The sequence below is a fragment of the Capra hircus genome, chromosome 28 (assembly GCF_001704415.2).
Source record: "Capra hircus breed San Clemente chromosome 28, ASM170441v1, whole genome shotgun sequence".
NCBI classification, from domain to species: Eukaryota; Metazoa; Chordata; class Mammalia; order Artiodactyla; family Bovidae; genus Capra; species Capra hircus.
In genome coordinates, this window is record NC_030835.1 from 22,128,234 (window position 1) to 22,152,792 (window position 24,559).

The window sequence follows — 24,559 nt, forward strand, 5'->3', positions numbered from 1 at the left end:
AATAAATCGCCAGTCCAGGTTCGATACAGGATGCTTGGGGCTGGTGCACTGGGATGACCCGGAGGGATGGTATGGGGGAGGGAGGTGGGAGGGGGGTTCAGGGTGGGGAACACGTGTACGCCCGTGGTGGATTCATGTTGATGTGTGGCAGAACTAATACAATATTGTAAAGTAATTAGCTTCCAATTAAAATAAATAAATTTAAATAAAAAAATAAAGAAGAAAGAATACATTGTGAGAATTAAGGAGACATACCTAAAAAAAGTTTCCAAATCAGAAATGGGTAAAAACTAAAAGAATAAAGGTTTATTGTAAAGGCATAGATATTTACTGCAGTTGGCCTTCTGTGTTATTGTGTTCTCATATTTAAAAATAAATAAAACTGGAAATTACAAATATATGTATATATATTTCCAATGATTAAACTATTACTAAAATAAAAAGACTTGGCTGTAAACAAATAGATGTCAAATAAATGAATATTTATATATTTTAAATTATGACTCCTATGATTAAAGTATATACATATATATATACAAATAATTTTTTGTGATATATGATTTAACCAAATTTTTGCCTAATGTACCAACTGTCCTTCAAGAAAGAAATATTTGCAAATACCTATTCTATCTGGTCAAATGTTAAAATTATGGTTGGTATCTTGGGCAGAGCTATGAGTTTCTACCGCTCTAGGAGGGTTAGTCACAGTGTATTCTGTAGAGGACAGTTCATGGATCCTGGTGTGATCCATAGAGGATAGATATTGGATCTCCATGTGGTGTTTGGAGAACTAATCATGGCTCAGAGAGTGGATTTGTTTTTGTGTCATGAAATCAACTCAGTTCTTTTCAGGGCAGCATGATATAGTAGAAAGAAAATATTAGATTTTAGATAGAAATAGTCTATATCTACATCTCTATGCCTAGCCTTTTTCAGCCTAGTTTCTATGGCATTGGAAATATAAGTATTATTGCTAGAGATAACATAGTCAATGAATATTAGTTAAATGGACTTGAGAATAATTCAGAAATTGCACAGCATTAAATTGCATGTTTTCATGCTACAGTGTTCATTCAGTTATTATAACACATTACATTGTGCAATGATACCTATAAATCTGTGAGCTCCATGAGTCTAGATCTCGGCTTGTTAAATTTTGTTCTGATGTCTGCACCTAGCCAATTGTTTAGGTCCTTCTAGTTGGTATATAGGAGGCACTTTTTCTGTGAACTGACTGGAAATCTCCTACATCTAACCAGACATTTTGATGACAAAATGATATATGGAATATAAAATATTTAAATACTTCCAGAATTAGATGTTGTAGAGGCATTTTTCTTCTCCTCATTCCCTCAAAGTCCATGGAAAATATCAAAGACAAAGAGGAAAATATGCCATCTCCAAGAAAGCAAGCAAGCTGCTGCTGCTGCTAAGTCGCTTCAGTCATATCCAACTCTGTACTACCCCATAGATGGCAGCCCATCAGGCTCCCGCGTCCCTGGGATTCTCCAGGCAAGAACACTGGAGTGGGTTGCCATTTCCTTCTCCAATGCATGAAAGTGAAAAGTGAAAGTGAAAAGTGAAAGTGAAGTCATTCAGTTGTGTCGGACTCTTCCCGACCCCATGGACTGCAGCCTACCAGGCTCCTCCACCCATGGGATTTTCCAGGCAAGAGTACTGGAGTGGGGTGCCATTGCCTTCTCTGAAATAAGCTGCTATATAACCTCAATGACACAGATTATTAAGCTCACATATTAAATATTGTAACCTCTGCTTGGATAATTAAGCCTACTGAGATATGACACTGGCTGCCTCAACCTTAACATGCACTATTCCCTGAAAGTCATATCTGAGAGTCTTTGATTAAAAAGAATTTGATTTCTGGGAGCATAAGAAAAATGGAGAACATCCCTATAAAGACCCCACCTACACTCTAGAATGGTTGAGGAGGGAAGCCTCAGAGGGGTATTTTTCCAACCAGGTCATTCTCTTCTCTAGCACTTGGTCTCCAAGTCCAGGCAGCTTGCTAGAGGAGAAGGCGGCATACCGCTATAGACAGAACCTGCTCTGATCCATGCAGGCTCCGTATCTGAAAAACCTGATGGGGGAGAAATACTTTCAGTGTTAAGGAAATAAAAGTTTGGAAATAAGGTATCAGAGTCATAAATCTGAAATGGTGGCTGAAAACTTCTCCAGCTAACTTACAGCCATTCTATCCCCCTCTCCCCGTTCCCTTCCCATTGTACTACTTGGTTTTTTGCCAACCTCATTAAAAGATGAGTAGTGATCAGAAAGGGACCAATGGAAAAATCCATGCATTAAAACTGCCATTTTCTCTTTCATTTAAAAAGATAACAAGCAAAACAGCTATGAGAAACATATATCACAAGAGGTATGTTTCTTAAAGAAAAAAGTCAGAGACAGGAGAGTTCAGAGAAGATAGCATATGACAATAAAAGGAGATGAAAATAGAGGTAGCAGGGTTCAGGAAAAAATGAAAATGGAAATGAAAAAACTAATGAAAATAAAACATACACTAGATACAACAGAAATAGAATAAACAACTGAAAACAGAGGAAAGATGCTAGGTATAAAAAACTGGTGAAATGAAATGTGTACAAATAATATGAAATTTTTGTGAGGATGAAAGATATGGGTGACAATGAAAAGAGAGCCATCATATACATAATTGGTGAAAAGAAAATATCAACAAAAATACAAAAAGAAATAGAAGAAAACTATTGGAAAGATTTGAGTCTTTAAATTGAAAGGCCATACTATGTTCTAGGAAAATTGATAGAGAGTAATGATTTCCCAGATATATTTTGTAACTGTTTCTTCAACTCCAAGAATAAAGAAAGAGTCAATCATATGAACATTTAAGAAGAAAAAGTGAAATACATAAAATACATATAAGGGGGAAAATAGTTTGGCCTCCAATTTCCACATAATGTCAGAAGCCAAAAAAAGCAATTTCTACAAAGTTCTGAAGGAAGGGAAGTGTGACCCAAGTTTTATTTTCAGTTGAATATAAAGTAAACAGAGAGACATTCTGAAACAAGAAAGAACCTAGACAATATAGAACCCTAGAGCTCTTCTTTAAACATATACACACACACATACACACACATGCAAATAAGTTAATTATCAATAGCTCAAGAATGGAGAAACTCTGATTATTAACTATTTGGTGAGCACTCAAATGTATTTAATTGTGAATCAAAAAAATAACTGTAGGAATTCATAGAATACTATAAATGTTACAAACTGTGATAATGTAAACAATAATGGTAGCGGTCAAAAAAAGGCATTACTAGACGTAGCAGTGAGTTAATTTCTTTTTGTCCTTAACATGGGGTTAATGGCTATTACCTAATGTTGATATATATAATTAAATATAATTCAGCCTCCTAAAGTTTTTCAATTCTTTCTCAATGTTGGAATGCCCTTCTAGAAAAGAAACAATATCCTTTGCATTTAAGAAGCATTTACCTGAATTTCAGTAATTCTGCCAGTTTTTAGTTCAATATTTTCTGGTTAAGTTCAAGGAGAAGGAAGTGTAGCATATTTGATTAAAATATCATGTATAACTTGATATTATTTTTTATTAAAATTAAGGTTTATATATGGATACATTTCTCTGATCCATCTTTCTCTCTTAACAGGTATTTAGTAATTCTTAGAATGATGTTTACTTGGTGTCAGTGTAGTTATTTATTTCTGATAAATGGGCCTTGGATTACCTAAGACAAAACTTCCTATGAACTTTTCTATATTATTTAAAGTTTTTATAAAGAATATATATCATCTCAATAAAACAGTAGTCATAATTTTGAAAACTATAGCTTTACCGGTGGCTCAGATGGTAAAGAATCCACCTGCAATGTGGAAGACCTGGGTTTGATCCCTGGGTCAGGAAGATCCCCTGGAGAAGGAAATGGCAACCACTCCAGTATTCTTGCCAGGAGAATCCCATGGACAGAGGAGCCTGGTAGGCTATAGTCCATGGGGTCTCAAACAGTTTAACAGAATTGAGTGACTAACACACTGAAAATTAAAGCATTACCACGATCTTTGCTTAGATATTTTCCCCTATGTCTATTATAATAATCTCTGGCAAATTTTATTTATTTGCCAGAATTATAAGTTTTGGAATTGAAGTATAAAATAAAAAGAATTATTGAATCAGTTGATTTTCTTTAATATTTTAACCTAAAAACCAGTTCCTCTAGACGAATGTATTTCAAGAAAGCATATAGCAGAAGCAAACACCATCTGGGGTTCCTAGATAAAGGTATTTTTTGATTTACACATCCTATATCCCAACAGGTTACACGATTAGAAAGGAAATGGCAACCCACTCCAGTGTTCTTGCCTAGAGAATCCCAGGGATGGGGGAGCCTGATGGGCTGCCGTCTATGGGGTTGCACAGAGTTGGACACGACTGAAGCGACTTAGCAGCAGTAGCAGCAGCAGCTCATTAAAACTGTAAATAGAAACTAAGCTTCTCTTCAACTAAACAGCATGACATAAATAACAATTTTTGTGTAAACCTATTACTTCCTGCATCAACTTTATGAGGGATATATATAAGCCAGTGTGGTTATAAATTTAAGAAAATTACTCGTACATCTGTGAAGCACTGAGGTATGTGTGGCACAGAATGTTAGGAAAATAAATTCCTTTTCTACTTTATAGTTCACTTCAGTTCAGTCGCTCAGTCGTGTCTGGCTCTTTGTGACCCCATGAACCACAGCACGCCAGGCCTCCCTGTCCATCACCAACTCCCGGAGTACCCCCAAACCCATGTCCATCGAGTCGGTGATACCATCCAACCATCTCATCCTATGTCATTTCCTTCTCCTCCTGCCCTCAATCCCTCCCAGCATCAGAGTCTTTTCCGATGAGTCAACTCTTTGCATGAGGTGGCCAAAGTATTGGAGTTTCAGCTTCAGCATCAGTCCTTCCAAAGAACACCCAGGACTGATCTTTAGAATGGACTGGTTGGATCTCCTTGCAGTCCAAGGGACTCTCAAGAGTCTTCTCCAACACCACAGTTCAAAAGCATCAATTCTTCGGCACTAAGCTTTCTTTATAGTCCAACTCTCACTTTCCTACATGACCACTGGAAAAACCATAGCCTTGACTAGACGGACCTTTGTTGGAAAAGTAATGTCTCTGCTTTTCAATATGCTGTCTAGGTTGGTCATAACTTTCCTTCCAAGGAGTAAGTGTCTTTTAATTTCATGGCTGCAGTCACCATCTGCAGTAATTTTGGAACCCAGCCCCTCAAATAAATTGACTTTGTGTTGAACCCAAATACAAACTGATCTTCTTGGTTCTTTGCTTAGAAGTGAAAAAGATTGTTTTTGTTGTTGTTTTGTTTGTTTTTGCCGGTTCCCTTTTCTCTATCCTTAATCACTTGTTTTTAAAGGTGGAGCGGCTGGAGTTTTATAGCACAGCATCCACAAGGAGGCCTTACTTAGCCAGTTCTTAGACCATTTGGCTGTGACTGCCTTTTCACAACCTTCACAGTGTACTTGGAAGGTGAGAGGTCGTTCCACATCCTTGGAATTGTGAGCCTTTATCCTCTCTGCATATTCAAGTAACGACTTTAGAATCCACGCAACCAGCAGTGTATATTTGGAAATAACTATCTCAAGATATCACACCAGAGTCACTTTCAAACTCTTCACAGGAAAAGCCTGTTTTTTTTGTATTGTATCTATAGCTGTAACACTGAGTCATTTACCTACCTGTTTTAATTGAACCTTCCTCAAAATTAACTATTTCTCAAAGTTAACTATATGATGGTAATACCATTAATACTTTTGTATTAAGAAAAGGAAATAACCTTGGCTTGTAGCCATCAACTAGTGTAACTAGCTGTGCTTGTAAGAATAAATCTGCAGTATGGTGTAATCTGAGATCATGGGGCAGTTCACGATAAAGGGCTTTAGTATGAATATTTTGCACAGGAAGTGGATGCTCTTTGAAGCAGTGCTGTTATGTCTAAGCATGCTGTCTCTAAATAGTCTGCTTTGCCTATTTGTAACCATAACAGTTATTATTTTAAAAGTTTAGAAATTTTTTGTTCTAATAAAAATTCCAATAAAGAAAGCATATCTGAATAAAAGACTTTTAACATTTCTCTTTGAAACAGAGTAAGTGTTACATATATGAAACTTTAATTTTGAATGGTAGAGAAATTTATGAAACTAGGGGAGGCAACCTGATGTAGTATTAAGGACAGTGGCTACTGAAAACAGATCTGAATTTCCGTCAGGCTCCTCCACCTATTAGAATCTGACTTTTAACTTTTTACCTGAGCTCTCTGGGCTTCAATTTTATTTTACTGTAATATTGTTTTTTATGGAAATAGGGTTTATTTACAATGTTGTGTTTCAGTTGTACAGCAAAGTGATTCAGTTATACATACATACATACATATATATATATATATATACTTATTTTTGCATTCTATTCCATTATAGGTAATTATTAATAGAAGAATTTGAGTATGGTTCTCTGTGCTATGTAGTAGGTCCTGTTTATTTTATATATAGTAGTGTGTATATTTTAATCACAAACTCCGAATTTATCCCCTCATTCCCCCTTTGGTAACCATAAGTCTCTTTTCTATATCTGTGAGTCTATTTCTGTTTTGGAAACAAGTTCATTTGTATCATTTTTTTTTAGATTCCACATATAAGCAACACCATATGATGTTTGTCTTTGGCTTACTTCACTAGTATGATAATCACTAGGTCCATCTATGTTATTGAAAATGACATTATTTTATTCTTTTTATGAATGAAATAATATATTTTTATACATATATACCACATCTTTATTCATTCATTTGTTGGTGGTTTCTTCCATGTCCTGGCTTGTGTAAATAGTGCTGCTATAAACACTGTGGTTCGTGTATCTTTATGTGTTAGTTTTTTCTAGATATGTGCCCAGGAGTGGAATTACAGGAGTATGTAGTAGCTATATTTTTAGCTTTTTAAGGAAACTCCATATTCTCCACTGTGGCTGTACCAGTTACACACTGCTGTCCAGTTGCTAAATCATGTCCAAATCTTTATGACTCCATTGACTACAGCACGCCAGGCCTCCCTGTCCTTTACTTACTCAAACTCATGTCCCTTGAGTCGGTGATGCCATCCGACCATCTCATCCTCTGTCACCTCCTTCTCATCCTGCCCTCAGTCTTTACCAGCATCAGGGTCTTTTCCAGTGAGTTAGCTGTTTGCATTAGGTGGTCAAAGTATTGGAGCTTCAACTTGAGTATCAGTTCTTACAATGAATATTCAGGGTTGATTTCCTTTAGAATCGACTTGTTTGGTCTTCTTGTAGTCCAGGGGACTCTTAGAAGTCTTCCAGCACCACAATTAAAATGCATCAATTCTTTGGCACTTAGCCTTTTTTATAGCCCAGCTCTTATATCCATACATGACTACTAGAAAAAAACATAGCTTTGACACTATGGACCTTTGTTGGCAAAGTAATGTCTCTGCTCTTTACTATGCTGTGTAAGTTTATTATCGGAGAAGGCAATGGTAAGTTTATCATAGCTTTTCTTCCAAGGATCAAGTGTCTTCTAATTTAATGACTACAGTCACCAAGGAGGGTTTTCTTTTCCACATTCTCTTCAGCATTTCTTATTTGTTGGCTTTCTTATGATGGTTGTTCTGACTGGTGTGAGGTGGTACCCGCTGTAATTCTTATTTTCATTTCTCTGATAATTAGCAATATAATTTTATCTGGAAAATGAAGGGTTAAGCCTTTTCTAATTTACAATTGTTACAAAATAATAATATACAATGACACTATCACTAATGAATTATTACTTAATTGCCACTATAGTACACAAGAACTTGGGGCTTCCCAGGTGGTGCTAGTGGTAAAGAACCCACCTGACTAATGCAGGAGACATAAGAGATGCAAGTTCAATCACTAGGTTGGAAAGCTCCCTGGAGGAGGGCACGACAACCCACTCCAGTATTCTTGCCAGAGGATCCCATGGACAGAGGAGCCTTGCAGGCTACAGTCCATAGGGCCACAAAGAATAAGACTCCTTGCTTAGAAAATAAAAGAGAAAGCTATTGATTATTAATATTTATTTTCATGATGAAATAATAAGATTGAAAATAGCATGTCCTTGCTACTAATTAATAACTGCTTTATATTCATGAGGCTATAATATTTTCCTAGCCTGTGGAATACATTATGATAAGCTCCAGTTATATTTTCTGGGATCACTTTGAATAAAGTCTATCAGACATTTGCAAATCCTGGACAACTAGAAATCTTGATTGTTTTGTAGAACAATATATCTAAAATCAGTGTGAAGATGGAAATCACTCAAAGTCCTAAGTGATTACATTTGTCCAAATAAGACAATCAATAAGAAGATGCATAAGTAATAGGACTCTTTAGGGATACTGGACATAAATTGTCATGATTTTTGTCTTCCCAGATTTCCAGGAGACAATTTTTGTACATGTTGTGCTGTATGTCCTTTTGGCAAGTAGATTTTATATTTTCAAAGATAACAAACAAATAATGCTTTTTGAAATAAAGCTTGAAGAAAATAAAGGCTGTGAAATACTGGAGGTTTTCATCATTCTAAAATGACAGAGGTGAATATTTACAATTTCCTTCCAATTGTGAACTGTGACAGTTTATGCTATATCAAAGAATTTTTAAATGGGAAAATCAACATAAAGGCAAAGGAGAGAAGAGATTTTTAAAGACAACTGGACCCTTGCCTTAGGTGAGCATATTAGAGATCTTCAGTGAGGAGGTGATATTTTTACACTCTCTGGGTTTCAATTCTCTAGCTGAAAAACAAGTGGGTGAGACCAGATAATCCCTTTCAGCTCTGAATTCTCTGACCTTGTGATATTCTCCGTACTTTGTGACATAGAAAGTCTGCCACTCACTGGAGGGTTTTCTCCATTTGTTGGATACAGTATCGGCCACTGAGCAGTGTGTATAAGGATGTAGATTTTAGAGTCAGAGGGAGTTGTGTGTGAATCATATTTAGTGGTCTTGTGATTCTTCATAAATTACTATAACTTCCTTGCTATTGCTGATGAAGTCACTTCAGTCATGTCCAACTCTTTACGACCACAGGGACCGTAGCCCTTCAGGCTCCTCTCCATGCGATTCTCCAGGCAAGGATTCTGGAGTGGGTTGCCGTTTCCTTCTCCAGGGGATCTTCCCAACCCAGGGATTGAACCAGTGTCTTTTATGTCTCCTGCATTGGCAGGCAAGTTCTTTAACACTGATACCACTTGGGAAGTCCATAACTAAAGCTTCTGTTTCTTTATACATCAAGTGAGGAGAATAATTCCTAAATAATAACATGCTCAATGATGTAGGAAATATGTTTGTCAAACCCAGCTATGAGTACTCCTAGGGATCCATAGTGAGTATCAAGGACAAGTGATTAAGAGCCTGAATTCTGAACCCTAGCTCTGCTACTTGCTAGCAGAAAGTTACTTCTTCAAGTTCTGCTTCAGTTTCTTCTTCTGTGTGTGTGAATGACAGTAAAACCTACCAACTAGGATTAAATCAATTCACACATGTAAAGTACTTAGTGCCTGGCACGTATAAGCATTCTATGTATTTGTTATCATCTTCATCAGCATGATTGTACAAAAGCCCAGAATAAATTGATGCATCACCCTTTAAATTTAATTCTATTAATATATTTAGGGAAAAATGCTACTTTATATTATAAAAAACATGTATAGATTATGGAACAGAATGAAAATTTTCCATAGGTGTTGACAATAGAGCCCAAAGCAGCGCTCTAAGTTGCCTCTGGTATTCTGAATGCACTTTACAGCCTAATTTCTGTAATAATATTAGCAATAGTGGATTCCTCTTTATGTGTAACATCCATCAGAGTATGTTATATAAACCAGAATAACCTAGCTCGGCAGTATAATGAGTAAGAGATCACTGAAAGGCATTTCAGAATCAAAACATAAACTTAATGTCACCTTCACTTTATAACTCTAAATCCATGCTGTATTATACAGAGATTTTACTCTTTTAATATAATTTTGGTCACATAAAATGCTAGACTGACATCACTGGTGAACACAGTTTTAATTTCAATTTAATAATTTGAGATTTTATGGATTTATATTATATTCCCCTATTACTGGAGAAGGGCATGGCAACCCACTCCAGTATCGTTGCCTGGAGAATTCCACGGACAGAGGAGCCTGGCGGGTTGCAGTCCATGGGGTCACAAAGAGTCGGATACTACTGAAGCAACTTAGCACATACTCCTATTATAGTTGTTCAAGGTCCATGATAAATGTTTTCTTGAAAATGTTAGTTCAATTTTAGGTTCAGGAAGCAGTAAATAATGTTAGCCATAAAGGGATATAATTCAGTCAATATTTACTTGGCATATAAAAATGTGTCCAACCTTACTAGGTGCTGGTCATATAAAAATAGATGAGTTCTAATCTTTCTGGTAAGAGTTTTCAGCATTTGGGGTATGGCAAACACTTGTGTTCCACTGAATCGATAGGTCTTCCTAACTCTCTTGTCTCTTGCATACTGTACTATAGTACTGAGAAATGCCTAGCAGCTGCTGAGATGTGGGCAGAAATTTGCTGAAGGTGATAATGGTAGGGGTAGTAAGGATATCTCAGTTTTCCTATTAAAATGAGTAGTTTGTGGATAATGCTCCTCTTCTCATCTTGCCTTGAGCAGGGATCTAAAATGCCTGCTGGACAGTAGCCATCTTGGGACTATGAGGTGATAAGCCAGAAATAATTGGCAAGGTTTTAGGTTTCAGTTCTTTTAGTCAGCAATCCAACACAAGATGATACTATATCCTGATTTTATTTTCTTTATAAGACAAATAATGGATATTGAAAACATTTTAAATAATGTTAGGTTTTCTATTATTGTATCTGAACATAATCCTAAAATGAAAGGAGACATACTTTCCTACTAATGATTATGAGAGAACGTGTAGTTACTATAGCTATAATGATAACTTTCTAAAGAACATAAACGATATATATAATCTGCTGTAGTACACATGTGCATTCCTGAGAGCATGCATATGTTTATAGTTTCCTTGTAATTCCTCAGGACATTGAGTTGATAAGTTGTTGCTGTTGTTCAGTTGTATACAGTTGTGTACAACTCTTTGCGACCACATGGACTGCAGCGCGCCAGGCTTCCCTGTCCTTCACAGTCTCCTGGAGTTTACTCAAACTCATGTCCATTGAGTTGGTGATTCCATCCCCTAGTTCCCCCAAAGCAAGGGTCACTATCTTCAGTTCAGTTCAGTTCAGTTGCTCAGTCATGTCTAACTATTTGTGACCCCATGGACTGCAGCACGCCAGGCTTTCCTGTCCATCACCGACTCCCAGAGTTTACTCAAACTCATGTCCATTGAGTTGGTGATGCCATCCAACCATCTCATCCTCTGTTGTCCCCTTCTCCTCTCATCTTCAATATTTCACAGCATCAGGGTCACTATCTTGTAAGGTATAAAAATTTTCCTGACTCAGAGAAAAGAAACATATGGGTAATAGAAGGCTGTGAGGAAAGCAAATTTAAAGCCTTGAAGCTTCTGGGAGAGGCAGCTGAAGAGGAACCTATATTGAAATGACAGGGTTCTTTAGATCTAAGTTGCAGAGCCAGACAATTTCAGAAATATGAAAGAGTGGGGGAGGGAGAAAAGAATGAAAACCATACTATAGAAGGCCTGTGATGTAAAACGATTTGTTTTTAGACATGTGCACCAGATGGTGATGTGGGGCCTAGGAAAAGGAAATAAAAGATTTGATGACAGAAAGTTGCAGTGAAAAAATCTAACGAGATTGAGCCTATTCCTATTCTTTTTCTCAATCTGAACCATGAAATATGAGTAATAATTTGAAGTGAAACTAAAGAGACAGTAATATAATCAAGAGCCATATGAAAAAAAAAAGAACAAGAAAAAATTTCCTCCCAAACATAGGAAGAGTTAGGATAAAGATTATTCATTAGCTTGAATAAACTATATATGATATAGGCAGACAAACAAGTCAACAAAAATCAACCCTGAAAATATCACGTCTGTAGGGATCAAAGTTGAGGTTCAGTGATAAAGTGATGAAAGAAATGATGTGTATCAGGAGAAATGTGAGATATAAATAAAAGTTTAAGATAGACAAAAGATATTAGAAGCAATAACAAATAAACATGACTGAAACAAAGTTAAGAATATGGAGAAAAGCCTTGAGAAAGTCCCACAAAATTCAATTTAAAGACAACAATATAAAATGTTTATGGGAGATGAAAGAAAAAGGAAATCTAAGATAATACATAATCAATATTTCTGAATTTAAAAAAAATGGAAGAGAAATTCCTGAAATAAAGGCTTAAATCTGGTAGTAAGGGCATTCTGTATCATGGTGAGGGTGCTAAACTTTAAAGACAATGAGCAAATGTATATGTACAGCTAAGCACGGATACCAAGTCACACGGAAGGGAGAAAAATGTGGTTTATATTAGACTTTTCCATGGATTCATTATATACTAAAATCCAAGAGAATGATGGCTAGACATTCTGAGAACAAAGAAATATAATCTGAAGTTTATACCTATTTAAATTGTCCTTTTAACATAGATAGACATGCATAAATTTTCACAGAAATAAAGTAGTGCAGTATAAACTTTAATTAAAGGAAAATTTAAACACAGGGGAAACAGAGATGCTACTACATATTGATGGTCAAAAGTTGGACCACTGAGAATACCCACTGCTGGTACAACAGGAATGCTTGTTCATTGCTTATATGCAAAATGGCAGGGTCACTTTGGAAGACAATTTGGCACTTTCTTACAAAACTGAGCATAGCTTTTACCAAACGATCCAGCATGCACCTGGCACTGTATTGTTCAATTTTGCTGTTGCTTAGTTGCTAAGTTGTGTCTGACTCTTTGTGACACCATGACCTCTAGCCTGCCAGGCTCCACTGTCTATGGGATAGCTGAAAGCTAATTATTTTAGTAATACAGTAGTGAAAGCTGTTGAAAAATTTAGAAACAAATGATCAATAAAAACTAAATAAGCAAAAGCATTACTTTTGCTTTTACTTGGTATATTTAGAGATTGATTCCATTTTGTAAGACATGAATTTTTTCTGGTCCATCATATATATTCTTCCGCTTTCCCTACTTATTCATTCTTTTCCTTCAAAATAACACTGGGTAGCCACTAGGTACGGAGAAGGCAATGGCACCCCGCTCCAGTACTCTTGCCTGGAAAATCCCATGGACGGAGGAGCCTGGTAGGCTGCAGTCCATGGGGTCGCTGAGGGTCGGACACGACTAAGCGACGTCACTTTCACTTTTCACTTTCATGCACTGGAGCGGGAAATGGCAACCCACTCCAGCGTTCTTGCCTGGAGAATCCCAGGGACGGGGGAACCTGGTGGGCTGCTGTCTATGGGGTCGCACAGAGTTGGGCATGACTGAAGCTACTTAGCAGCAGCAGCAGCAGCAGCAGCCACTAGGTATGGAAAATTCTCTCCCACATGGAACCTCTGGCCCATAAGGTAAGAAATACCATGAACAGGTGAAGAAAAAAGTAAAATTGAAAATGTGGTGAAGGAAATGAACTAGGGGCTGAGATGGAGAGTATCTGATTGAGGGAAGTGCAGAGGCCATTTAGATCAAACATTTTTTTCTCCTTTAATTATATAACTTCTGCATTGATTAAGATATGTGAAAACTAGTAAGGGATAGTTTTGATACTATGTCATTTTCCATTGAACACAGTCATTGGCTTTGGGAATCATCCTAAGTAGAATGTAGAAGCAAATAGTGAAATGTTAAGAAATCATTTTTAATATATTATTCAGAGAAAACAGTATTATCTCCACTGGAAAGAAAAATCAATAAGAAAAAGGAACCAGTGGAGTTTGTGGGAAAAATACCAAAACTATGTTTCTATGTTCATGATTATTTTTGTAAAACTACCTTGAGGCTTTAGCTAGTAAATAGTAACAAATACAAGTGTCCTAATTTTGTCAGTTTCTCTGGGATGATACAGCCCAACAATAGTATCTGTTCCAAATATATTGCATTTTATTAGAGATAGTTCCCCTTGGGGTGAGGATACAAAGGTATTTCACCTTTGATTTTGTAAGACTGAACAAGATTGTGTTGATATTTAAGCAAAAAATCAGGAAAAAGCAAACTGTACAGATTCCAAACACCAAAATATATTTTATAAAGATAAGATGTTGCAAATAATTGACATGGTGTAAGCTTAAAAGGCATTCATCAGTGAGGATACAAGTGGATGCTAGTCTTTCAAAAGTCTTATTTTGTTAGACTGAGGATTTCAACCACATGCTAATGGTGGTTAATTGAGATTGCAAGCAGTAACGCTGGTTTCCACCAAAAAAAAAAATCTACAAATATTTTCTTTCAAAAATTCTGTGATCAGCATCTCTGAGGCCATAAGCATATGGGACTAAAAAGCTGGCAGACACCACGCATACGGGCTGTCCTTGCATGTGCTACCATTCTAACAGGGAAGCAAGATGGATCAGAAATATCCTGGCAAAACGTATTTTGATGTAGTTTCCAACTTAAGTTTAAAAATTCCCGAGCTCCCTTGCCTTCTTTCATCTTTGTCATCACCATTTTATCTTTTGAGTCACATGAATATAAATAGGTTACATGTCTCTTTTCTCAAGGTTTCCACTTTGGCTTAAGATAGGAAGAAATCTTAAAAATAGTGGGTTGTAGAAATAGAAGATTCATATTGCTAGTGTTCTAAGATAAGTAGACTTTCAAAGCAAAAGTCTTCCTCTGAAATCATTTGTAGACATCAAATTTAATGACCTAGTCCATCAAGTATTAATCATTAGTCAAATGTTTGAGACACAGCCATGGCTACATAACCCATGGCTCCGCAGCCAGATCTTGACAGGTGGCTTTTTTCCTTTTTTTGGCATCAAGGAGCAGATGACTAAATTCATTTCTTTTAGTCAGATGAGAAAAAATGGTTTGATTAAATATGTCTACAAATATTACTTCACTCAACATATATAATTTTTCTCTCAGAATATTAGCTCTTTGAGCATAAAATTCCAAAACAGATACAGTACTCACTTGTGGAATAATAGACACATGGAAGGTGAAATCTCATAACTTTAGTGCCTGAAATTTCCATTTTATTCTGAACTTTGGCAAATGCATTGCAAATGTAGGTTAAGATAAACCATCCTTGAAGAGAGGTAACACATGAATATTATTAAAAAATTAACCTCTTAATTTGTATTGATTTTCCCAATTAACTAACCAGCATCTAACTAGTCTCTAAGGATATAAGACTTGAGCAGTTAAATTCTATATGAAGACATATATTTGCTATTATCTTATCACTGGTTAACAGATATGTTGATGGAGTTTATTTGAAAACAGTGATATGAATAGGCTTCACAGTTAAACAAATTTTGGATTTGCATGGGTTAAATATAGATAAAATAATTCTTTACTTCAGGGATTTTAAGAGCCTTTGATATACTAAAAGATTTAGGGAATTCTTAGCACTGGGAATATAGTACATGCAAAGCTTCTCCAAAGTACTGGGTCTTGAAACGTATCCACACTCTCTTTGATAATTTTGATAAATATGTTGCAAGGCTGGTGTTCTCTGGCATGTTCTTTGGGAAATATTAGAGGGCTTAAGACTCTTTATGACAAAAGAAGTTGAAAATTACTCAGTATGAGGGTCAAAGACACCAGTTTTTAAATTTTATCTCAGCTTAGTCATAAGCACAGGCACTGCAGCTGAATAATTGGGGCAGCATGTTTCTACATGCATCCCAGTGTGAAATGAAGTCACTGTGGCAAGATACTCAAGAGTACTTGGATGGAGAGGGATATTGTAATTATGGTATCATTGTTTAAATATTGCAGCTGAAAGACTGGTTAATTTGTATTACTGGCCTTTGCAAAGAACCGTGGCATTAAAACAGTATCAAAACCACCAGACAAGCAATGCTGCATCTGATGATTGTATTTTATTTAGGAGCCACATGTCTTGGCAAGGGTATATTTTAGATATGAGAACCTTGAACCTTGTAATGTTTAGAATAATAATTAGTTTTTTATTCTGTTTTATTCCTGTTCTACTTAATTTTAAAAATTCTTTTCCTTAGAGATATCTGTAACTAAATATATGCCAAATAAAAACTAAGTATGCTTATATGTTTGACCCAATGGTTTTGCATGAAATGTGGTCAGTGACTGAAATTAAAAAATATTTTTCTACAGTAACTTAGTACCATGTTAGCCTGATTTTTGGAAACAAGATGTACAAATAAGTAAGCATCCGGAAATAAATGGCACACTACTGAGCTGGCTATTAGAGCCATTAAACACAGCACTGAGATAATTTACCTTTGTCCATTTTGTCAAAGGCAAAAATGTTAGATGGTCATAAATAAACATTTTTAAAGAAGTTTTTTTTTTTTTTAGTACTTCTCATCCATAGGTACAATACAAATTGAAGTAGTTTTTTTTTTGAAATTGGATTATTATTATTATTATTTTTAACTGTGTTGATCTTTTATTCTTTTTAAAATTTATTTTAATTAGAGGCTAATTACTTTACAATATTGTACTGCTCTTATCTACAGCATAAATTTAGACTCATTCTTATAGAAAGTATTAATTTTCCTATCATTAAATTATTTCAGCTAAGTATTAAAAATATCTCTCACTTTTACAAAACCCCTTTATCAATGTAGAATATAAATGGTGACCTTAGATGACTTGCACTGCTCTGAGAGTTAGTAGTTATTAGAAGTTATTTGTCTACTGGGGCCTTTGGCAAAGGCTAAGAAAGTTTGATATATAAGTAGAAAATTATAGATAAGAGAGAATGACATTTTATGAAAGCTACCTATTTCACCATTTTAAAGAGAATGTAAGGAAAATTCAGAAAGGAAGAAGTGACTGAATGCCTCCGTTCCAAGCTGTCAGAGAGCTTGGAGATCATCTAAAAGAACCTTCTCATTTTTTAAATGAAAAAACTGAGTTCCTGAGAGATGACATAGCTTGATATAGTCACAAATGTGTAATGACCACTCAGAACCTATGTACCAAGACTAACACCTTTGCTTCTTCAGTTTTCATTTCCCAGCCATAGAAATGCACCAACTGAAAGAGAATTCCTGATTATAGAATACGTGGGTGTGTTTCCTAAGATTCTCAGTGATAATGACAAAGATAAAACTAAAGAAAAGCAAGAGATAGAGCCAGTAGATTGTGGGTTTCTTATTTTATACCATCCTTATTTTTCATATGCTTTAAAATAATATGAAACTTTTTGTGTTCTGGATCTGTCCTTGACAGATGTATGTAAATGTGTATGTAAATCACATTTTTGTAAATCAAATTATAAATGCAACTAGGATTCACTATTTAGAGGAGTTCTGTGGTAATTTTCTCTGTCAAATGATTATTTTCAAAGTAAAATATCAAACACTAGATTTATGTTTGTAAGGCTAGATAATTAGTTTTTTCTTTTACTGAGAAAGTATCAGTTGAAGTTGGTGAGCAAGTCTATATTCCTCTTTAGTTTTTCCACATCTGTTTATTGCTTCCATTCCCCTTTCCCCACTCTTACACCATACCATCCATGTCTCCAATTTCTACTACATTTTCTTTTGAAAAAATTCTGTATAGATCTAAATATGTTTCTTATTTAAAATATTTTCAGTTTTACAAATAAAATTGTATGTTTAAAGTATACAATGTAATACTACTCCCGCCCCCTTTTGATTTTAGATAAATTTCCATGAGCATCTAATTTTTTTGACATGAATTCACAGCCCAGTATTCATGATTTCACTATTAGGTTACTAATATATTTAATTTATATCTTTTGTCTTACACTGTTCCTTCCCCACTTTCTCTCCCCACTTTCTTATTTCATTTTTTAAATTCAACAGGAGAGTTTGAAAGCTGCTGTGTCAGCCCTTGGTCACTTTCCAGCCCATGTGCATGAGTAATTGACTTTGGCTAGACACACCAAAATTAAATTCTCAGATTGCCTTAGCTTTAACAAAATTGCACTGGCATTCTTTTCTACTCTTCATAATGCATTCCCCATAGAATTTTATTGTAATTGTCAGACTTTGTGGCGGGGGGGGGGGCTGTATTCATATTAATTGACTTTACAGCAAGAGTGCTTCTATTGAATCCACACATATAATTCAATTTAATTCATTGGAAAGAGGCCTGTAATAGGAGGCAGCAGATTTAATTCGTGTTTCTTGGATAAATTTTATAATTTTCCAGATTCTTTATAGACACAGGGGTTGAATTAGGTGATCTTTAATACTCCTTTCTAGCTCTTTATAATTCTGTGATTACAGAACTGGGTTTAAACTCAGTTAATGGAAGAGTCTGTGTAAGTGGGTGTTTTCTCTCATAGAACTAAGTAGGTAACAGTCAGCATCATCTCACTGAGCAAGTCGGTTTAATCTCTCCTGCAATTATAATCTTCCTGTGCCAATTCCCTCAGCTCTCCTCAATCAGCTGTCTTGTCTGTCCCTTTAGCAAGAGTATGCTAGGCCCTTTCCTACTTCAATCCCTTAACAATTATTTATGCGAAAATGTTTTTGTAAATCTGTTCCAAATGGCTTATTTCTGCAGCACTTAGTAATTTATCTAAAGATTCATATAAATGCTTCTCTTAAGATCATATAAAAATCTTAAAAGCTGTCCTCAGAAAACCAGCTGCAGTCATCTGTATATATTTCTATAATAGAGTCTTCCAGGGTTGTTAGAAATGTGGAGAGAACGCTGTCATGATAATTTCCACGTATATTAAAGCTTCGGTAGTTTACAGCCATCCCACAGATTGAACTGTTGGTAAGATGAATGCTTGCTTTGTATTGAAGCTGACGGAGCATTGACCGATAAAATGTAGTCATAATCTGAAGTCAATACAACAAATCAGATGCCCTTCAATGCCTTTTAATTAAGATTTCTGAATAAGTTTCTGTTACTAGTGAAAGAAAAATTTCAGAAAAATGAAACCAGTAATACTACACAAATTTGAAAAAATTGATAGTCAAGGCATCTGATTCAATGATGTGAAATTCATCTGAGCTAAAGTGATAAGACAGTGAAATGCCAATACCTTTTGGATGAAGACTTATGAAATCTGTTATTCATTTCCATTTTCTACCTAAGTTAAGGCCCATTTCATCCTAAAGTAACCCAGATCTAGTTTTTATGTTTCCAGGGGCAACTTTTATAGGTTGGCATTTAATAGGATTTATTTTATGACCTAAAAGGAAGACTATTAGATCACTTTTATAATCAGATAAGAGAGTGATTGAAGCTAGATGAATGAATTTTATTGCCTACTATATTCTGATCCATACTAACCAGTAATACCCCACTTTGCTGTGAATTTAGTGAAAATTGATGATATTAGTTTAATTATTAGATGCTCATTTATCCAAATACCTTGACTATATCTTACTTTTCATAAGTCCTAAAAGTTTTCTCTTGTTACTGAGTGTACTGAAATCTCCTAATATTACTGGTCTTTAAAAATTGCTTTTTGTACACCTCTTCAATTTTACTTTGTATCTTTGATACAATATTATTATTTAGATATGAATTTGGAATCACTATATTTACTAACTGAATCATTTTTTATTGTTTTGTGGGAACTTCTTTTATTCCAATGTCTTTACATATGTCCCACTTTCTTTTGTTCATTACCTTTTTCTGTTCTTTTATTTTCAACTCTCATGTGCCGTTGTATAGTTATGTGGCTTGTAAAAAAACAAAAATGATTAAATTTACAATATCCAATATGTACTTTAACTGACAGATTTACTCCCTTTCTATTTATTCTGATTTTTCATCCATTTTGACTTATTTCTACAATTTTATTTTGTGCTACTCTCTGTGGATTTTTTTAATAGGATATGCATTTTTAATTATTTTATTGAAATATAGTTGATTTTGAGGGCTTCCTTGGTGGCTCAGATGGTAAAGAATCCACCTGCAATGCAGGAGACCCTGGTTCAATCCCTCGGTTGGGAAGATCCCCTGAATTAGGAAATGACACCCCACTCCAGTATTCTTGCCTGGAATATTCCATGTACAGAGGAGCCTGACAGGCTATAGTCAATGGAGCCACAACTCTTTGTGGCTCCATGGACACACACACACATTGTTGCTTTACACTGTTGTATTAGTTTCAGGTGCATAGCAAAGTGATTCATTTGTATGCATATATGTATTCATTCTTTATTAGATTTTTTTCTCATATAGGTTATCACATCATATTAACTAGACTTTCTTGTGCTATGCATGTTAGTTATCTATCTTATATATGGTAGTGTGTGTATTCATCCCAAGCTGTTGGTTTATCCCTCCCAACCATGTTTCCTCTTTGGTAACCATAGTTTGTTTTTGATATCTGTAAATCTGCTTCTGTTTTGTAAATAAGTTCATTTGTATCTTTTTGTAAAAAAAAAAATTAGATTCCACATATGAGTGATATCATATGATTAAAAAGTACTGTTCTCTCTTTTATTTTTAATGTCTGAACTTTAATTTTCTTTTTCTTGAAACTAGTGCTAAAACAACAGTGTATATACCGAGTACTCAAACAACATAAAGGAGGGAGGCAGTTATTTCTGCCTATAGGAAAAGAAGTGCAGCATGGGGGTATATGGGGAGATGATGAAACATAAATCTGGTGAGATACCTGCAGGCCACATTGACATGCCATATTCAGGAATGTGACTTGCATCCTATGGGCTATGGTCAGCAGTAAAAGACTTATTATGTAGGGGAATTGCGATATTCATTTCACTTTAGAAATATAGTTGTTATAGAGGAATGAACTGGGATGTGGGAGTGAAGTTGAGGATCAGTTAGAATATCACTGCAATAATCCAAGTGCTGAGTGATGAAACGATGGTAGTAAACTTGAGGAGGAATGGTACTTACAATATATTCAGGAAGAAGAATCAACAGGTGCTAATGGCCGATTATAGGTGTGAGGTGTAGGGGACTAGATGCCTGAAGGTTTCTAGCTTGGGTGACTGAACTACTAACCAAGAAGCAGATAGAATATGGCACCAAATCTGAGGTCTGCCCCTCCTGGGGAGGGTATCTCTTACAGATGTGTGATGGCTTGAGGTATAAGATTGTTTAAGAAAGTATTCAGATAGCAAACCTGTCTAGGAAAGAATGCCCAAACAGGAACGTGGTGTCCTAATAAAGGAAGAAGCATGTCCAGAACCCTGAATTCAGTGAAAACAATGTTCAGGAGGAGTGCTTGATTTCTAAGTAAACAAGAGGAGATGTGCTTATTTAAATGGCAGGCATCTGGAGGTTTTACAGGAACATTATGAACAAAAAACAGTTTGGTTTAAAAGATTCTAGTTATGCTTCAGGAAATTTTGTTTTATTAGATGCTGAGAGGACATACCATGCTTCAAGTGTTCATTTTAAAGTCAAATGTAAGGGAAATTATTTAATAAAGATAAATTGATTTTTATAAGCAAGAAAATATTTATGATGATTTGATGTATTTCCTGTTTAGATTGTATCTCAGTTATATTTGTTTTACATGACCTCAGTCTCTGAGTGGAATAAGGTAACTTACCCTTATGGTACCAACTATGGGCAGTTAAACTCCTAAAATGCTGAAATAAGACAAAGGGTCTTTTTGCCAAATATTAGTATACCAAGCAAGGACGAAGAAGGTCTTTAATGTTCAAATCATCTTCAACTCTTATTCTTGCCACCGCATCTAAACTTTTTAGGAAACTGTGACTCTATTAGTATTAATATCAACAGATCTGTTACTTCTCTGCTGCCAGGCAATTACATGACTGGCTTATTCTTTATGATCTTTTACATTTAATCCAGGATTGAAGATCTTAATTTAATGATTAAAACATTAAAACCTAATGTTTTAGGCAAGTAACATTCACAAAACTGAATCACAGATGTTCAACTGGTGGATTGTGCCTGAATGTTTACAGGTGTTAGCTGAAAGGAATTGTTTAGAATTACCATGTTTAATAAAATCATTGTAGGATAAAATTTTCAAGTGCTACTTCGGACAGTATTTTTAAATGTGCCCTTATTGATGTATGGCAAAACCAATACAGTATTGTAAAGTAAAATAAAAAAAAAACACACACACAACTATTTTTTCCCAATCTGCATAGGATCTAATTAATTCAGATAAATGCAGAAGTGAGTAATATAAACATGCATTTTTCAATTAGCTTATCTTTGAGAGTAATATTATGAATGGAAGTCTTGTTCTTTTCTTTGTTCTACAACTAGCAAGTTAGGAAGACAATTGCTTTTATCCAGATTGTATTTTTAAACAAACAAAAAAATGTTTCTGATAACATCTCTAGTAGTATTAGGAGAAAGTCTAATAGGTAGGAGGTCACTGAAGTTCTGCCTATCATATCAATCTATTTGGAGCCATTAAACTCCATTTATCTACAAAGCCTTGAGATCTCCTTGTGTAATGAAGGCGTTTAGGTAATTGACAGTAAGATAAAACATAGCTAAGCTGTAAGTAGTTTTTAGGCTAGAAGAAGAAAATACAAAATATAAACTAGTAGGTAAAATATAGCATACTAAATTTATTTATAAATTTATTTTTAGGATATAGTAGCAATGTAATATGAAAGGAATTTCTAAGTTTATCTATAAAGGTACAATGACAAAATAATGTAAACCACTGAGTACAATGTCTAGCCCATGGTAAGTATGCTATAAATATTAGTTATGTTTATGGCACAAAGATAGGAGTATATAATTCCATGCATAGATTTCAGGAATGTTTGTAGAGGCATTTATGCTTGCATTGGGCCTTTAGAACAAATAGTTCACTAGGTTAAAGGTGGGAAGAAGAGCTTCCAAGTAGAAGGAGCAGTGTGAGTAAAGCTATGAATTAGTGAGTCTAGGTAATCTGACATGACTAGGTAGCATGCTGAGGAGCGATCCAGGACTTATTAAGAAAGTCAAGGATGTAGCCAAGAGGTCGGACATAGAGGACCCTGCAAATCAGGTGAGGATTTGAACTTTACCCTGCATGAACTTTTGTAACCTTTGAAAGGTATTATATAGGTGAGTAATTTGCTCTTCTGAGCAGCTTAAGGAGATCATTTGGTGACTGGAGAATGGATTAAAGGACATACATCTATCATCAAGGGGTCCAGCTAGGTTACTCCTGGCCTGTGGTCCATGTAGATGATAAATACTTGCACCAAGGCTGAAGCAGTGGCTATAAAGAAGAGAAAAATGATCAACATGTTGTTAAATGATGAGATGGTGCATAACCCTTAAGTTATGGCAAAAATCAATTAGATGTAGGAAATAAGAGAGAGAGAAAGGTTTTCAAATGACACCAGTGTTCTGGCATAGAAGCCTGAGTAGATGGTGGTGCTATTCACTGAGATATGAAATACTGAAGGATGAACATATGGGGTGAGGGTGGGAATCATGAGTTCATTTTGGGATTGCTGAGTCTGCAGTGTTACTGTGACATTCAAGCGCTTATACCTTGGGGGAATTAGAAACAGGGTGACAGGTCTTGGGCGCAGGTGACAGATTTTGGGCTGAAGATTTAGATTTAGGAATTAATTAGCATAAACTTAGAGAAGAAAGAAAAGAACTTTAGGGAATACCAGCACAGAAGGGGCAGAAAGAGAGACTGTTGAGGATTCCATCTTGGCAGTCTGTTAGTGTTAGCTGAGCTTCTGTTTCTCACTCTTTCCATTCTGATTTCTTAGTTTCATATTTCATAGTGCAACATTCTGCAGATTTCAAATTACATATACAATGCCTGGAGTTTCTCAAAGGACTGGTGTTTTATAAAACTTTTATTTTTCAATATATATAACTGAGTTTGTAACCTATAAATAGTATTGAAAATTGTGACATTCTCATTAGGCTAGTTCATATCTATACATCAGAACTTAAAATGTTTTAAAATCCTGTTTGTTGGCATAGTTGTGATTTTGCCAATTTTGATGGCGGTGTTGAAGGTATGGTGATACTATGTGTAAGAAGCTACCCATCTTAAAATGTTCAAAGGTGAAATATGAATCTTAGGGCCCCAGTACTTACCACTATTTTTGTGTCATTTGGCTGTGTATTACTTTGGCTGCTTTTTTCACACTTTTAGAAGTTCAGCATGCTTGTAAAACTAAGAATTGTAGACATTTGATAATTGAAGTTCTGAAAATAAGAATGTTCATGGATTTTTCAAGAGACTCACACTGAGCTGTACTCCATTTATAAAGTAAGCTAATTTGTTCCTCACTGTAATCCATTTAGAAGTTAATTTCAAAATTATTAGTTAAAGATGTGATTAGCCAAGGCCAAGCAAACACACTTTTAACTTCTTTAAATGTCCCTATAAAGATTAAAAAATATTTTCTTCCTTTATTTTTTAACCATTGAAGTAACTGGGTATGCTGCTACTTTACGTTAT

At 35.3% G+C, this 24,559-nt stretch overlaps 2 protein-coding genes across 3 annotated transcripts in view; one reads left to right on the forward strand and one right to left on the reverse strand.

The window, feature by feature from the left end:
* The window catches only part of CTNNA3 (catenin alpha 3), a 1,853,842-nt gene that overhangs the window by 693,491 nt on the left and 1,135,792 nt on the right, over positions 1-24,559 (forward strand). The gene's annotated exons all lie outside the window — the stretch shown is intronic.
* LRRTM3 (leucine rich repeat transmembrane neuronal 3) overlaps positions 1-24,559 on the reverse strand; it is a 198,115-nt gene that overhangs the window by 98,024 nt on the left and 75,532 nt on the right. The window lies entirely within an intron of this gene.